General features: G+C 35.7%; 1 protein-coding gene across 4 annotated transcripts in view; it reads left to right on the top strand.

Annotated features, from left to right (window-relative positions):
* Window positions 1–1,020: 1,020 nt before the first annotated feature.
* LOC116296090 (galanin receptor type 1) overlaps window positions 1,021–17,536 on the top strand; it is a 31,068-nt gene continuing 14,552 nt past the window's right edge. The window contains exons 1-2 of one of the 4 annotated variants that reach the window (XM_031704047.2): window positions 1,021–1,177; window positions 15,358–15,462. The gene's annotated coding sequence lies outside the window, so the exon portion shown is untranslated. Of the gene's footprint in view, window positions 1,178–9,301; window positions 9,508–11,927; window positions 12,050–15,357; window positions 15,463–17,536 lie in introns of those variants that run through there. The other 3 variants (XM_031704048.2, XM_031704045.2, XM_031704046.2) reach the window with 3 other exon arrangements.

Raw genomic sequence — 17,536 nt, 5'->3', positions numbered from 1 at the left:
TCGTCTGCTCAAGGGTTTTTTTTTGAAAAATTACACGAAAATTCAGCTACTACTTTAATTTAATTTTGAAGCAAAAGCTATAATCTCTTACTAAGTAAATAGCTTTCGTAACAAGCGCTATAGTATTTTTTTCATTCTGTAGCAATATTCGATATTGACGTCTAAGTAAGAATTGGGTTTCCTGTGTTAAGCTTTTCGGATTTACACAGGCATCCCAACCCCAGATAAACCCGCACGCGGACCCGGATCGCCTCAAGTGGGACTCAAGTGGTGGAATGGCGGGAAACAAGGGTGTGGGGAACGGCACGGGGACAATCAAAGGTGAGGCCCCTTTTCGCCTTTTAGGGGTTTGATTCTATTTCGCTCCCCCTCCTATACTACTACGCGATCAGCTACAAGCCTAAAAAGCCTGTGAGTCAAAACAAGCTAATTAGCAGTAGTTTGTTAGAACTTCCGTATTTACAGAAGATCATACGGATGGGCACCACAAAGGAGCCCTATACTTCAAACAGTTAGTCACGTCTCAGGATCACTAGGACACACAATACCATACCCATCCTTATTAGAAGCAAGATTTTTTTTTCCGATAAATAATTTAGCACACATACACACACCGTTGTCTAATCCAATTAAAGAGTTAAACCTGCGAGGAATGTCCTTACATTATGTACATAGAAATCAATTAATGCTTTATTGTGTATTTTTCATATCCTTTCCAAATCCGACAATTTGCCGATTCCTTACACGAGTATTATTTTCGCCCTTTGACATTTTTCTCGGTTATCGGTACCTCAAACTAATGCTACAACCTCGATAATCATCAGTAATACGAAGGAGATGATTTCTGGATCCTTAATGTTCGGCCGTTATCTATCAAATTTGAGAGAAAAGTTATCGTAGTTCACATCATCTCTTCGGACGTTGCCATGGAAACGCCTTATTATTTTCAAAAACCTTAACACGACGGAAAGGCGTCTTAATCACATCGGAAGACGATAAGAAGATAAGCAGGATCATTACTACTAAGAGCTGAATCTCAAGACTTCTCTTGAATCGTCCGTTCACTTCACTTGATGAGCTGCTTCGTAACTGGAGCACCTTGAAGAATTCTGCCCTAGACGTCAGCTTGCTATTTCTGCACTTTGTCCCATGTCGCCCTTTCATTGAGGAAGAAATCGTAAGTTGAGATAGTTCTATTGATTATTGCTTCGCCAAAGTGTGTGTATACGTATACATGCGAGGTACAAGGGGTTTCAGCCGCTTTTGGCTTTTAAAACGTTTTGTTCAAGGCCGAGACTCATTCACTCAACATGATCAATGATCTTCAAGACGGTTTCAAGAAAATTTCGTCTTGGGCTCATACTTCAGTATAGCCGGCTCAACCATTTCTTTTTAATTTGATACGACAGTTTTCATATCCGTTAGCGGAGAAAGATTTAAGTGATCTAATTTAAAATTCTTTTTACAGCTTTGATTAATTTTATGAAAACTATAGGAACTAAGGATGGAACAGTTAATAAAAACAATTCAATGTTTTGATTGAAAACGTGCGAAAACGTGTGACGAAAAAGATAAGCTTCGGTCAGTTGTGTTTGATTTTTCAACCTGATCGCCGTTTTTAATCGATTCTGTGGTATTCTGGCTTCAAATTAGGACACATTGATATCTATCAAATTATCAGGCTGATTTGTTGAGTTTAAAAAAAAACAAATGGCAAGGGAAAAATTTTAATCCTTCACACTAGAATCGGTGTAAAAATAAACGCTTCGTATGAACTAAAATTAGTTTTTTGTATCTTCACACAAGCTTTTCAAATCTATCTTATATGCTTAGTCTCGCGGGGAAAAGTAAACTGCATTTTATTTTTCCCTTCACATTCCATGAATATTCTGGAAATTCCCCACCTAAGTGCGACCTTCAATCAATCTAAAAAATTCAAAGACTTCTTATAGATATTTCTTATACAACGTCATACCTTACAACGTATGCGCGCTTGAACCGAAATATTCACAATTGTTCATTGTATCACTATCGACTTTAACTGATAACCATTATGGCACCCTGAAGTGTTTTGTTTAGGGCTTATTAGTGATATATACGGTTGGACACCTTATACGAGAAGCGAACCGTGGCATGTTTACCAGATGAACAAGTGTACGAGTGAACATAAATCATCCCTTTATTCCTATACTTTTTGGACTGATTAATACTCAGCTTTCTGCAAACGAGCCGTCTTACTAGCTTCAGAGAACAATCTTACACTACAGTAGCTCCAACCGTGACGGTTAATCGAAAAATATCTATATTTATATTTTTGTACGTTTTCAAATTTGAAACACTGGCTATTTTAACTCATTAACACTTCAAAATTAACCAGATTACAAGTTAGAGTTTCTTTTCTTCTGGAAAAAAGGGCTAAAATAACTTACTAATGACTATTTGTAATCGTACAGGTTTGGAAAAAATCAATTTAATTAGAATAAATTTAGATTGTTAGATGTACTGTACGTTTCTGGTAAACCAGGAAAAACTGCTAACAAATATTATTACGTATTATTAGCCCCAAATTAAAAAATCCGCCACTTTGTTTGCCTCCCAGAAACTCCAAACCAAAAACAAAAACAAAAAACAAAAAACAAAAAAAAAAAAAACGGTCTTACGTTTTACGTTTTATTTTTACATAAATATAAAATCCGGCATTAAATTTTAGCTTTTTTTACTTTATCCATGCTATGTATCAATTTACTTTCAATCTCAATGGGTTTCGAATTCCACTAAAAAGATATGCGAAACAGCGAAATAATAAATTTTTATAGTCTTTAGTTCAATGTTGTGTCAATCTGAGCGAATATCTTGATATAATGTAAACTAAGAATGGTTTTTTATGTGTTAGGAATGTTTCTGTTGAAGCAGCTAACTCTTCATTAGCTAGTTATTATACATATGTGCTAGTCAGTCTTAAGAAGCAACAGGAAGAATTATATATCCGCTCTTGATTTCTTTCTTGGTTTCTTCTTTTGGCTTTCCGTCTTGACTTTCTTTCTTTCATTTGTTTCTTCTGTCGTTTTTTTTTTTCTTTTTCTTCATTCATTTTCTTCTTCTTTCTGCTTCTTGCTTTTTCTTTCTTCTGGGCTGCTTCTTTCTTGTCGAACGGGCTGGCGCTTTTCGAGGGGGGCACTTCTTCGGGCTTTCTTTTTTCTGTTCTTTCTTTCTTTCTTTCTTTCACTTTCTTTCTTTCTTTCACTTTCTTTCTTTCGCTTTCTTTCTTTCTTTCATTTTCTTTCTTTCTTTCACTTTCTTTCTTTCTTTCGCTTTCTTTCTTTCTTAAAAACCTTCGAAACCTCTAGAACAGTTCATATTGAAAAAGAAGTACACATGCATTATATTAGTCTTTGAGGAGTTTGGCGACCTGAACACTCCTAGACATATGGACGACTACTGATATTAGCAATTGGTATTTGATCCGGCTAAAAATGAGACAAACTCTGATTGTGAATAAATGAAGTAAGGTGTTTTCTATGATACTAGACCAATATATATATACTCCATTGAAAATGGACCCTTTGTGCTTACTGATAAGAAAGAAAGAAAGAAAGAAAGAAAGAAAGAAAGAAAGAAAGAAAGAAAGAATCCTCAAAATACCATTTTTATCATGTTTTCGTTTCTACTGAATGAAATATAAGTTAGTATATCTCATAGTCCTGGCTCGATCGAGAATCCATAGATTTCCATGGCAAAATATTTCAAATAACGTCCTGTTCTAACTACGTTCATTCGTCATTCAGAACGTACTCTTCAATGAATCAGTTAATCCAGTCTTTGTCACCCTTCACAGCTATATAGCTAGCCATGATCGATTTACTACTGTGCAACCATACATATATCATTAACGTCGAATTCAATTGTTAGATAATCATTTGGACGTAATACTCAAGAAACGTTTATGGTCAAAACCCTACACATATTGATAACACTGACACCTGTCAAAAGGAATAATGACAGCTATTAACAACCACTATATACTACTTTATTGATGCATGTAAAAGCTGTTTATACAGAGATTATCGATCCTTCCGTGTGGCTCTTGGATTTTCACGCAGTCGAAAGGTTTTCCTAGAATTTGCGCTGCATAATCTTGTAAAAACCTCTTTTCGTGCATAAGGCACGATAAGTCTTTCTTACTTCTTAATAAGTTGAGAGAGAAAGCAATCCTTTTGAAGTGCCACAACTATAAAAGTGATATTTTTTTGTGTGTAATATGTTACAAACGTGTAAAAATTTCCAATATTTTCACTCTTCTTTGGGTTCTTTACTTTAACAATATTTGAGCATTAATTTACTACTTCAGTTCTTTCATCTCAGTAAGAGCAAGAGTACATGTTTTTTCCTGTTATACATTACAAGTGTGTACAATTTTCCAACATTTTTACTCTTCGAGTTCTTCGCTTGAACAACATTTGGGCCGACTGATTTACTATTTCAGTTTTTTTCAGCTCAGTAAGAGTATAAGGCAGATTCAGTTTATAACGATAATAGCACCAACTTTCAAAGCAACATTTGACATAACATAAGTACTTAATGCTTATCATTTTTCCTCTAACATGTTTAAAAAAATGGAAAATAATATTTTCCTCGTACGTTTTTTAAGAAATCATTTGAAGGATATTGAAATCTTAGCAGTGATTCAATACAGTAACAAGTTTAAAAGCTTTAGTTTTTTCTTGTCTAAACATGTTTAAAACTCAAAATCACAGGCAATGAAATAGAAATATGAAAAATACCAAGTGTTTGGTTTAAAAAAAATGAAATATAAATAAAATAAAATCCTATCATTGAAAATGGGAATTATGAAAACCGGATGGTGAGGAGTCCTGGAACAAATTAGCTCAAGTCACGTACGCTTTTTTCCTAATCCTAATATCAAAGGTGAAAAACGACTCACTGTGTTTTAAAACAAAAACAGTGTTCTGAATATAAAAACAAGTAAGTATGGTTTTCATTTTTATTTTGAATGTCGTCGGTCGTAGAAAGATTTATCAAGCATAAGATCATGTTTTCCAGGAAAAATGGCAGCTTTATAACGTAAAACCAATACTGGTAGCGCGTGCATCATTATCATACGTTTTATCAGATAGAGCTAAAAAGGGTTCAAAAATTCAATTTTTTCGGATATGATAAAGGAGACAGGTAGACTGATATCACATGATCTTCATTCAAATCTTATAAAGATGGACATTGCGCTTTTAGAAGGAGGAATATCGATTAAGTGTACTATAAGTAATGAAAAGTTGATCTAATATCCAAAGCGAATTTCAATAAGATATGACTTAGTCGTAGAAATTGACCATACGAATACAATTTTGAAATAGATATATCTTGCTTTTCTGGTTCTCATTTTAGACTCCGGGCTATATTTGCTTATATTTAGAGCTTTAATTTAAAGGAGGAGTGTTTTTATTTTTTCAAGTAGTCTTTTTATAAATACAAATGTCATTAGTTACTCTCTTCCTAATTCTCCTTTCCTTATTAATTCTACTTCCGTCGTTCTTGCTCCCTTGCTTCCTCAGCGGTTTCCTTGCCTTCCTTGCCTTCCTTGCCTTCCTTGCCTTCCTTGCCTTCCTTGCTTCCTTGCCTCCTTGCTTCCTTGCTTCCTTGCTTCCTTGCTTCCTTGCTTCCTTGCTTCCTTGCTTCCTTGCTTCCTTGCTTCCTTGCTTCCTTGCTTCCTTGCTTCCTTGCTTCCTTGCTTCCTTGCTTCCTTGCTTCCTTGCTTCCTTGCTTCCTTGCTTCCTTGCTTCCTTGCTTCCTTGCTTCCTTGCTTCCTTGCCTTCCTTGCTTCCTTGCTTCCTTGCTTCCTTGCTTCCTTGCTTCCTTGCTTCCTTGCTTCCTTGCTTCCTTGCTTCCTTGCTTCCTTGCCTCCTTGCCTCCTTGCTTCCTTGCTTCCTTGCTTCCTTGCTTCCTTGCTTCCTTGCTTCCTTGCTTCCTTGCTTCCTTGCTTCCTTGCTTCCTTGCTTCCTTGCTTCCTTGCTTCCTTGCTTCCTTGCTTCCTTGCTTCCTTGCTTCCTTGCTTCCTTGCTTCCTTGCTTCCTTGCTTCCTTGCTTCCTTGCTTCCTTGCTTCCTTGCTTCCTTGCTTCCTTGCTTCCTTGCTTCCTTTATTGCTATTGTTGTTCCTCTTGCTATCTTTTGGTTTTGCCTACCTCAAATTCAACATGTACCGTTTTGTCTGTTTCGTACCATACAAGACCTGACAGCAAGACATCTTAGACATCTAGTAGAAATAGCATCATGCCGGCCTTGTAATAAAGTCTTATCAGCAATTAATTTTGCTGGGACGTGCAAAGGATATAAGGAAGTAAACGTTATTAACCTAAAAGCTTTATTAAAAACCATAGGGTTTGGATTTAGATGGAATATTTCACGGCATGACTTGAAATAGAAGATAAATACGATAAATAATTCAGTTCACAGTAAAATCAGTTCACGTTAACGTTTCAAATATGCTTATAGGAAGACTGGTAAGGACATAAAAAGAGTGCATTGGATTATGGGATTGATTGAAAAGACACCAGATGACGATACCTTGGTCATTATAATCTTACTACTTGATAACAGGATGTATATACATCAGTAACGTCATTTATCCGGACTAGAATTTTTATCCTTATTACAAAGGGGGGGAGGGGGGGTGGTAATTTTTTTGAATCCTTATAGGGAATCAGGGGAATCGGGTTTTTAGAAAATAGCAATGAGGGGGGAGGGGGGTTGGGTTGACCCAAGCAATGGGCGGGGCCAAGAGAAGGCGGGGTTACCAAATTTTGCTGCCCATTTTGTTCTAAAATTAAGAGCTCCCGATCCCAGAAGCGGTCTTAACGAACCGACGCGAATCCAAAAAATAGATATTCCATGCAGTTTATATAGTCTAAACGTGCCTCGTGTGCTTGAGTTGTGTCATTTTTTTTTTTTTAATGGAATCCAATGTATGATCCGTTTTTTGTTTTTGTTTTGAGACTTCCGCCTTACGGCTATACAAATTAACTTGAATGGTTTTATTTTATTTTATTTTTCGCTCGAGCGGATTTCTGACTTTATATTAGTCTTTAGGCCTTAACTAAAGTCTTTTTACTAGCTAGTCAGAGTCTACGCGTACGTGAATCTTTTCACTTATAATCTGATAGAAACAGTTACTGACGAAATTGAAGCTAAATTCAGTTAACTGAAATATAATACAACGCTTTCAGCTCATATGCAAATTCAAGTGGATAAAAGCATGAAAAAAAGAACTTTAGTGTTCTAGCTAGCTCTATATCCTAGGCTGTATCTGATTATGACAGCGCACTTGTTAACTCAGCTTTTTTTTTTTTTTTTAATCGCTCTAGAAGAATATAGTTTTATTACACTGATCCAGGGTATAGGGTTTGACAGATTTAACTCTCGGGTGTAAATCGTGTGAATATCGCAGTGAATCGTGCGAAAGCTAATTGAAATTTAGAGCTTCCCTAAAGCCATTTCTTTCTAATGAATTACTTAAGAAATCTCAGTAAAAAACACGGATCCAAACTGATTGAAACTCGATAAGGAAATTCAATAACATATGATTTTCATGAAAACATAAATATTAAAGCGTCTAGAAATACAAAAATATTTAGTAAAAACATCAGCATGCACCTTTGGTTTTCCGTCCATATTTCTTAATTTACTTCTAGAGAAAAAATACTTTATTCATTAGGATAAAGTTGTACAAGTTTTGTTTTATTCAGTAGGAATTAACTCCTAGACTCGGCAACACTTTGAGGACAACGTAGCCGACAGAAGGACTTCGAAGAATAATTTCCCGCGCTTTGTTGAAAATTGGCGGACGCGTCCGGAACGACGATAGCCACGATAAAGACCTTTTTGATCAAATAACGCGTGCTCAGTTGATATACAAAATTAAAACTAACGATAATAAAAACAAAAAGCATGAAATACTCAACGATAGCCTTATTGAATAGCAATATATAAGATGTAATCTAACCACCAACTAAGAGTAGAAATGAAAAGTGATGTTCAATTAAGGAGTTGAATGGATTGTTTGTACTCCTGCTGTCTTATAAACAGGAATTGCATTAATCAGTGCCTTGAAGGGGTTTCTGACAGCGACTTTATCGGTCTATCGAAGCTACTTACGAGAGGTAACTACAAAATATATATACAAAAGATATGAAAAAAATTGAAGCAATCCAGGAGACTTTCGAAACGACTCCGCTAGCAGACTGTGTTGATTGAAAACATTGATGGGAGATGAGATTACTAAGACACGAAATACACGAACTATAAGTTCAGCAGACAGTATTTCAATACTACTTCAAAGCTGGGCGCCTTTTTGACGAAAGAATGCTAAATTTATGAGTTAGCGGAGAGGAAAAAAAATCAGCCAATAAAAGACAACTGACATCAAAAAAACAAACAAACAAAAACAAACAAACAAAAGAGAAAACAATTTTCCAACCCATTGATTAGTTTACAAGTTGAGCTGGTGCTACTACTAAAATATCTCAGTTGAAGTCAGGTCATGCATTGCACTATATTCTTATCTAACACACAGTTAAAAGTCAATCGGGTATTAGTTTGCAGTCATAATACAATTTATGAGAGGTTTTTAAAACTCAGAAAATCAGGTACGAAGCTTTCCGTGGTATAGTTTGTCCTGTACCCTTGGGCGTGAGTCTGTAGACAGTTTTAATCATTGGTGTTATTTTCTTAGCGTAGGTGCTCTTTTAGACGACGAAGGCATATTAGAGACATAAAGCAAAGGCGAGATCAAATTTAATTGGAAGGATCCAAAAATTGATGCGATTACCATGAAAATTATCATGTCTCCATTAAAAGGAAAATTTTTTGGATCGAGATCAGAGAAGATAAATGAAAGATATTATGATTTTAGCCACGTATTTATCAGTTTCGGAGGCTAATAGACTAAAATGTGACGTCTAGAACTTCAAATAAACTCTAAGATAGCCATTCTTTCAGTTATCCTTAATCGGTTCTCTAGCAACAAGTCACTCGATGAACCTTAATTCGTGGCTAATGAAATGACCCCAGTAAGCGGTTTGTTTGGAAATCATGTTGAGCGAAGCACTCGAGGTCACTAAGTCACCATAAAACACGGCTAAAAAAGAAATAAAAACAAACAATCTGAAAGCATTGCATGATTTGCTGATTTTTATCAAATTTAATGACATCGAGGCTGTAATTTTATATTGGCCAACCATATATAAAGCAAGTGGAAGAGATCTTGTATCAGACCAACCACGTACGGAAGGCGAACACTCTTCATCGTAGTGGCCTGGATTGATATTACAAAATATTGACAGGCACCACCTTCAAGATTTTTCGGCGCGACAGTGAAAATTCATGACCCTTGTGAAACAGGATTTTTATGTTCCGAACGCTCAGAAAAAACGATTGGAATCATCGAGTGACATTGTTAAAGACCTGATCACTTGGTAAGCTGGTTGACCCAACTTAAGGTAATAAGGCAAAGGTGAAGGCAGAATGCGCTTTATATTAAACTACGATTAGATATATGAAAACCAAACTGCCCGAGTAGGAAGTGCCGGGCAGGTATACGAAGGGCAGGTATAACGCAGTATAATTATGTATGTGAAAAATAGTATAGAATATACATTGGTACAGCGGTAATAATGTATCTAAATGAGCTGATCTGCGCAGTATATCAAGCAACTTTTGCAGCTGATAATCATATAGCATTATATAATGCTAAATTCTGAGTCTTGAACGGGATTTGAACCCGTGCCCTAGTGATTCCGGTGCCATGCTCTAATCATTGAGCTACGATATGAGAATATATATTTAATCATATGATTCGAGTTTACAGCGGTTCCGATAGCTATGACATGGCGGCTTCACCACTAAACGTCATGACAGAACAATATCTTAGAGATATGGCGGTTAAATATAGTTTTTCTAACTGGTCCTAACTGAGTAATCTGGATAATCCATGGAATGTTTTTTTTTTTAAGAAAGTAATCGATTTTTTATTCTTTTGTAAAGTCTTACTTATCTGAGTGTAACGTGTGAGTCAACAGTTTTAAGTTAAAGGTTATTATTACATGATAATTGTTTAGTTTGTTTAAGGTATCTCTGGTGTAATTATTCTCGGTAAAGGGAGTGAGAGACGGCGAATTTGCTAGATTTGTTGTTAGTATTCTGTTTCATGAACCTACGAAGGTTGACAAAGACGAAGAACAGTGCAATAACCACCCATTACGAAACATATGTTGAACACTTTATCAAGCTGTGCAGTTGAAGTTTTGAAATCAGTGTGCTGGGATTGCAATACCCGGCACTGTATGGTATTAGGTATAGTGAGCTTAGTAAATTAATCGATTACAGTAATTCCTTCACTAGGCAAACCATATTAACTATGGGCAAACCAAGTGCGCGCTCTATAATCTTTTATATTTAAATTTATCAATCCATCTTCCCACAGTTTTGAAGAAATAAATTTTTTTAAATTTTTTTATTTTAGTGTTTTAAAAGCAAACGAAGTTGAGAAAAGTTTAGCGGAAAAAGCCTACGCGATCAATTTTAAAAAGCATCTTGTGCAAAGTTGACGACATCTTATAAGTAAGATCGACTTAATTATATCTTGATGGGCGTTGCGTCTCGTCCTGGCTGGGTGTAGATAAGACTTTAGTTACCAACCAATGTTTCGAATTTACTACCTCTTTTCACAGAGGTCAGCCGGTGAATTGGCGATCCTAAAGAAGGGCAAGTACGAGCCATGTGTTGCAAGGCTGTCGATTTTTGGATTCTGGTTTAAATAGGTGTCTAAAATACCAATTTTTTGATTAATTTGGAATGTATTCGGCAATCATAGTAGAGACAGCATTCATCGTGACAAGGATATCAGGCATGAGACTACTCACCGTCAATCAAATAAAACGTTTGGTACATTTCACTACTCTACAGCATTGAAAACAGTAGTCGTGGTAATTGATGATGAAAAGTTTGCACATGAAATTAAAATCATTCTCTCCCTTCCGGGCCGGCCAGAGAACTACGCGATCTTTTCGGCCGGTGAAAATATTTCATATATGACTGATGGGCAGTCAACTGGCTGCCGTCGTTCTCCCTCTTTTTAAAGAACATTGATGATTTATAATCATCATTAACGAATCATCATAAACACTTTATCTAAACTTGGAGTGGAATACGAATTAAAATTATGTGTGAAATGTCTACCCGTTAGAGTGTTTTCGCGATAAGTGTCCTTCAAGAAGCCTTCCATTTCTATTTCATTTTCAAACTTCCATTTTATTTTTAATTGAACTTAGTGACCAGATCCAAGTCACACTGCACTGCATCAAATACGAGTTTTCCAGTTCAAAATTTAAACAACTCCTATTTCGAAATTTGCCACTTAAGGACCCTTATTGGCAAGGCTTGTCGTATAAGAGCCTGAGTGCATGTTATTACACATTCGCACTTTGATTTGATGATCTGCATGATAGACATAGGCGAGGGACCACGTGACTTCAGCGTATAATTATGCAATGTAACGTGATGTTTTTAGCATTTTTGTTGTTTGTTTCTCGCGTATTTTTCATGGAATACGGCTCATTATCATTAAGTTCGTTCGATAAGAGTCCCCGGAAGGAAGCCTTGAAACAATGACAACTCTTGCTTTATGTAAACTAAACCAAAAACTGCCATAGAATGGTGATTACAGTAGGTAATCAAGGACCCTACTGTCCAATAATTATTACATATAGAACGACACATGAGTCCTAGGTGTCAATCGAATCTTTTGATCTTGATCTAGAGCCACGCTGCTGAACATCCGCGAGCCAGTGGGCGCCCGATTTAATATGCATATTCACAGCGAACCTTAGGTTTGATTCATGTCTCTCAAGTCTATCCTTGTTCACGCGCACTACGTCTAAGAAGTTCTGAGTCAGTGTAGAGGACTTCGTTACGCTTATATAAAGCTGGGTCAAAGTTATTAGAACCGTTAAGAACTACCAAAGGACTACCGATCAAACACAAGTGAGTTGACTTCAGTAGAGGATAACTTTTTTTTAAAGTGTTATCACTTCTAGCCTATTCAGTCGTTCCTATTGCTTCTATAGTGATTTATGGTTCCTTCGGGGCCTAGTTTTTGCGAAGTTGATTTACCGTAAAGCTGTGAACAGTGTGAATAATCCGCAGTCTTTTCTGTATTCAAATCAGAAACAAACTACAATATACAAAAAATAGCTTACAAAAATATAAATGTTTTCTGTACATACTAATCAAAAAAGTAAACGCAATCAACGTTTGAACGACCCTTAAATAAATATTTCTTTGATATATTATTTATATTTCCTCAGAAGGAAAAAAATTTTTTTGCGATATGGCTGAAATCTTAATTGTCAGATTTTTTGCTAACATTTTCGTGATAGTATAAAAGAGTGTTTACTTAGCGATTTCTGTGTTCTTAGCGATCGTATTATATTGATGTTAAGCGTTTTAATTAGGCCTAAAAAGACTGGAGGAAAAGCATTTTTTTTATTGCTGTACAAATGTACCAAACGTAAAGTTCTTTTAACTATTCGAGAAGGAATTTCTTTTCTTTCTTTCTTTCTTTCTTTCTTTCTTTCTTTCTTTCTTTCTTTCTTTCTTTCTTTCTTTCTTTCCTTCTTTCTTTCTTTTCCCTTTTTTTTTTTTTTTTTTTTTTAAATGTATTTTGCTGATAAGCCCGTTCCATACGCCGCTCTACTCATGTGCCGAACCTAAGAGCGGCGTATGGATCAGTTTGGTCATGCAGTTTGGTACGGCACTGACCCGTGATGTTCGACAGGACTTGCTCCATCATGCGTCACTGGAGCGGCAGCTGATGCATAGTGACGTATGAAATGGGACTAACAGCAAAATACAAAAGAATTCTCAGTCGAGGAAAAAATGTACGTGATTTCTTTTGTAAGTTCTTTTCCCGCAATCTCACCTGCAAGACTCAGAAGTCTATCAAACTCCATAGATTCGTACAGCTAATATTGAACTTAGGTAGGAAAGAATTTTTAAAAATTGCTTTAAAATTTTACAAATTCGCAATTTGATTTAAACCTCATTGTTAAATCCTACGATATGAAAGTCCAACAGGTCCAATAGAACAGAAGCAGTTGACTCCACCATGTGTTGTCCAGGCTTACCGCAAAGTTAAGTTCTCAGCTAATCTGCGCAGTATATCAAGTATATCAGTTAAGTTCACCTGGCTGAGATATTAGGTCTTTATTCCAAGGGCTTATCTGTAGGAGGGAATACTTTCATTCATGGTGAGAAATTCTTTAGCTTCTGAAACTCAGTTCTGGAGATGTAGAAAGCCATCGTGTAAGCTCAGTTACGATATGTTACCAACGTTTTTCGAGAAATTCTATTGTTACCCCAAACCAGCCAATGGCCTGGTTTCCATATGTGTTTTGGTTTTTGGACCGTTCTTGTTTTTAACATTTAATCTCGATTTGAAGATCAAAAACCCGGCAAAACTGTTAAAGTAGAAATACTGTTTAATCAAATAAAGGCTGAAAAAATCTAGGAAAAAACAGTTGTATAAAGTATAAAGAATAAGTATAAAGCAAAATGCAAGAACAAACCTAGTAGAGGTATAAAAAATTTTAAACATTGCAGAGATAGCTTGATACTAAGCTAGTAAAAAAATCTTTCTACACTTGCCTTGGGACCTATTCTGCAGAATAGATGTTAAGCTCAACAGTAAAAATAGGGTACCGAACTAGTGTGCGCTTTTAATAGAGGTACCACTGCATTAGTAAGGAGTAACCATGTCGATAACTTCCCGGCACAACCATACTCCCATCTCTTGTGGGACATGCTCAGTGCTAGTTCAAAACTGAGTTAGTTTTAACTTTGGGTCTGCGATTAATAACAATTTAATTCATCGAGTGTGTAGTACATACATACCGCACTAGATTCCGCTGTAAAGTCAAACTCAGTTAGCTTATTCGAAGTTTATTTGAGTCCAGATAGGAAGCTTGTGCCAAACCTATGTTTGCGGCCGACAACATTTTGCTCTTATATCTGAAGAAACAAAACTACAAAAACAACGAAAACGTCCATTATATGTTGGTGTTTATCTGATACAAAAGCTTTATAGGATTAAGAAAATGCAAGGCTAATTCTTTGAGACGGAAATATTTAAGATTAAGTCTTGACCTGCATCAGTTAGCATTCAATATCCTGGCTCTGGTCGTTATCTCAAAACCATGTCGCTAAAATGACCCCCTGAAAAACCATCTGAAAAATGCGTTGCAAGCCACTAAATAAGGACTAATAACCAGTTTCAAAACCATTATCTTATATTTTGAGCAGATTTCCTTCTTTTATTAAATATTAGGATAATTCATTTTCGTGCGGTTTATCCTGAGAACAAAAGTTTGCTATAAATATTTGATAAACGCAAAAATTAGCAGTCACTTATCTTTAGTTCGGGTTATTAGTAGTGCCCCGGGCTAATCTTATCAAGAACGGCTTACTCTCTGGGCTTACTGTAACACATGCGGCACTCTGGGATTTGTGGTTAATTTGGCGGGAAATAGACGCGCGCGCGCTCCTTGACGAACCCAGTCTTTAATCTTAACGGTTTTTAGCATAAAGTAAACGCGTTTTCAATCTGTGCGTTTAGTTACTTTAATGCTATCTCATAACATCAGCTTTAATTCAAATGAAATCATCCGTTGTTCAGTAATCACGGCTTTAATCTCTTAAAACCCAACAGCTTTTGTATATAACGAAAAACATCTATTTTCTCTCTGTGGTTATGTAGTTTTTCCCGAATAACTCAAAGAAAATATCTTAAACCTTGCATCGGCCAATCATGTCTTTTTTTCCAGTCCCTGGCTTCATCCAAGTCTAAAATTTAAACGGCACTTCGAAGCTTTAACAGCTTTTTTATTAATCTTGTTTTCACCATCTTATTTATTAATCTTGTCATATATAGCCCAGATCACGTACTAGGAAAATTGAGAGAAGACTTGGCGTTTGGCGTTAAATATATCAAAAATATCTACGTTATTCTACTACCAAGCACGCATTAATGACTTCCTTAAACTTAATGGAATTTCCCATCCGAAAATTTCAGCTATAAATTGAACGTGCACCAGGAGAGGATTGTCGTTTTTGCAAATAACTAACCATCGGTCCAGTCAATATTGTTTTTTTTTTGACAGACAGCTCGTGTCAAAAAACTTCACATATTACAGCGATTGATTTGTTGTCTTGGACACCATATGACAGACTTCCTTTTGTAAAGATAAAGTTATCTGTGTCTACATTGTTTATTTTCTTCTGCAATTACTCGACAGATAAGCAAACTACTGTTCCCAACGATTTTGCTGTTGTCTTGGACACATCTTTCTGAAGAGAACTGAGAAGAGCAAAAGACGCCAGCCCTGCGGTTCCTCTGAACGGTAAGAAAAAAAATATTTCTTAGGTCTTTACTTTTAAAATAACAATCCAAATTCCAGGAATAATTTTAAGTAAACTTTAACTCATAAAAAGAGCCAAACCAATTCTTGTTTGCGGGTAAATCTGCGGTTTTCTTTCTTCCTTTTTTTGGTACGAAACATTTCTCGAAACAAACGTCTCTTGCTAAGTATTGAATTATTATCAGAAAAGTTTTAATTCTCTGCATTTAATCCTCGTTATCAGTTGACCTTTTCGTGTAAAAAAAAAAAAAAAAAAAAAAAAAAAACGGAGTTAGATTTAAGCTTAATGTTGCAAGATTATCAAAACAAAATGTCCAAAAATGGCGGATTTTTTCGATGCGTTTCGTTTCTATTCACTGAATTATACGATTTTTTTTTAGTTGGTTTCCATTTCAGAGCGTTAGCTAGCGTTGAAGTAAGTTATTTTAAACATAAAATGATCCAATATCACTTTCAAAGGCATGAGATCAGAGCAATATTTTTGATTTCGCAGTGGGGTCCACTTGTCCTAGAAACGGCGTTCAACGAAATACTCAAGCTTGACGTCATTTAGTTACTCTATATGCCGGAACACAACCAAACAGTACCACCTATACGTGAATTATTTTTTTCAAGTCTTCGGACGATACAAGACAAGTTCCACGAATCCATCTTATTAACCAGCATACAACAGTTTAAAACGATTTGTGTAGAAAATATAGGATTTTTAATTAAAAAACAAATAATTGTTCGGGTTTTAATATGAAATGCGGCCCAGACATTCGAATTTCTAAGAGGATTTCCCCGGAGATTCATAAGAAAGATAATACTTCCAAAGTCAGGTTTATATATATTAAAAACTGGAACCGATAGAATATAAGTAAATTAATAAGTCAAGGGGATCCTCGCATTTGATGGGATAATCCAAAAGGTTTTTGAATCCTTCATGAACTAGAAAAGCATTTCTTTTAACTCAAGAAATGAGAAGTTGTTTTTAGTTACGGTTTTCTAACAATCATTTTATGGACTTTTCTCCGATGAAACACCATAACAACAATCAGAAAAAATCCTGTTACGTTTTTATTTTATTTTCTTCAAATTATTTTCCTATGCTTTCTTACCTCCTTTTCTTTCCTTTTTTATTTATTTATTTTGTGTGTGTGTGTGTGTGTGTGTGTGTGTGTGTGTGTGTGTGTGTGTTGTTGTTGTTGTTTTTCTTTTTACTTCCTTTTAGTTCCATTATCTTGGCCAGCTTCAGTGAGAATAGGAGATAACAACCTTCAGACCTTGCTCCAGTTGTAAAAATATATATATACATTTCCCAAAGACCTAGCTTTTTATTTATTTATTTATTTATTTATTTTTGTTTTTGTTTTTTAAAGGAAGAATATGGGTTTTTTTTCTGTAAGGGAAAATCTGATAAAGTTAATCCACGAATTAAATAAAAAGAATTAAAGTTTCGACTTAGTTTTGGCACGTACACGATGCCATCACCATCGGTTACACAACTAAACACAATTTAGTTTAGTTTCGTTTGCAGGGCTTAATTTCTAAAGGTTGGAAATTGGGGAAAAAAGGCTTGCTAAATGAAAAAAAAAAAAAATTTCACCTGTGGGAATAGAAAATGGCTGTTTATGCTGGCTTTGCCTGTAATCTGTTATTTTAGTTTTTAGAGACGCTGTTTATGACGTAGCACAATACTGTCTCTTGCCTATCCTAGATGCATGAGTCTAGGAAGAGGCTTTATAGAGGCTTTTAGTGACTTTTTATTAAGCAAATGAATCGCTTTCCATTTGGCCTGTCAGCGTAAGCGGAAAAATGTCATGGTTATTAGTCTTAAAGCTCAATTTGTCTGTCACCAAACGGAACGGGAACTTGTGAACTACCCCAGGAAACGTGTAAAGAGAAGGGGGATGCCTTCAAGCGCTCAAAAATGATACAAACATGAGTCAGGAACATATTTTTCTACACCTTTTGCCTTGAAAGACTTTTAAAGTTGTGATGTTGTGGAATAAAGGATAAATTTTAATGCTGAGACACTCGAAGGGAAGTATCTATGTATTGGTCGTCTTACTCA

This window comes from Actinia tenebrosa, unplaced genomic scaffold, assembly GCF_029948245.1.
Source record: "Actinia tenebrosa isolate PJP-AT-01 unplaced genomic scaffold, QUT_ActTen_1.0 PGA_scaffold8__29_contigs__length_14323225, whole genome shotgun sequence".
NCBI classification, from domain to species: Eukaryota; Metazoa; Cnidaria; class Anthozoa; order Actiniaria; family Actiniidae; genus Actinia; species Actinia tenebrosa.
Note: the sequence above shows the minus strand (reverse complement) of the source record. Positions and strands in the feature narration are given on the sequence as shown.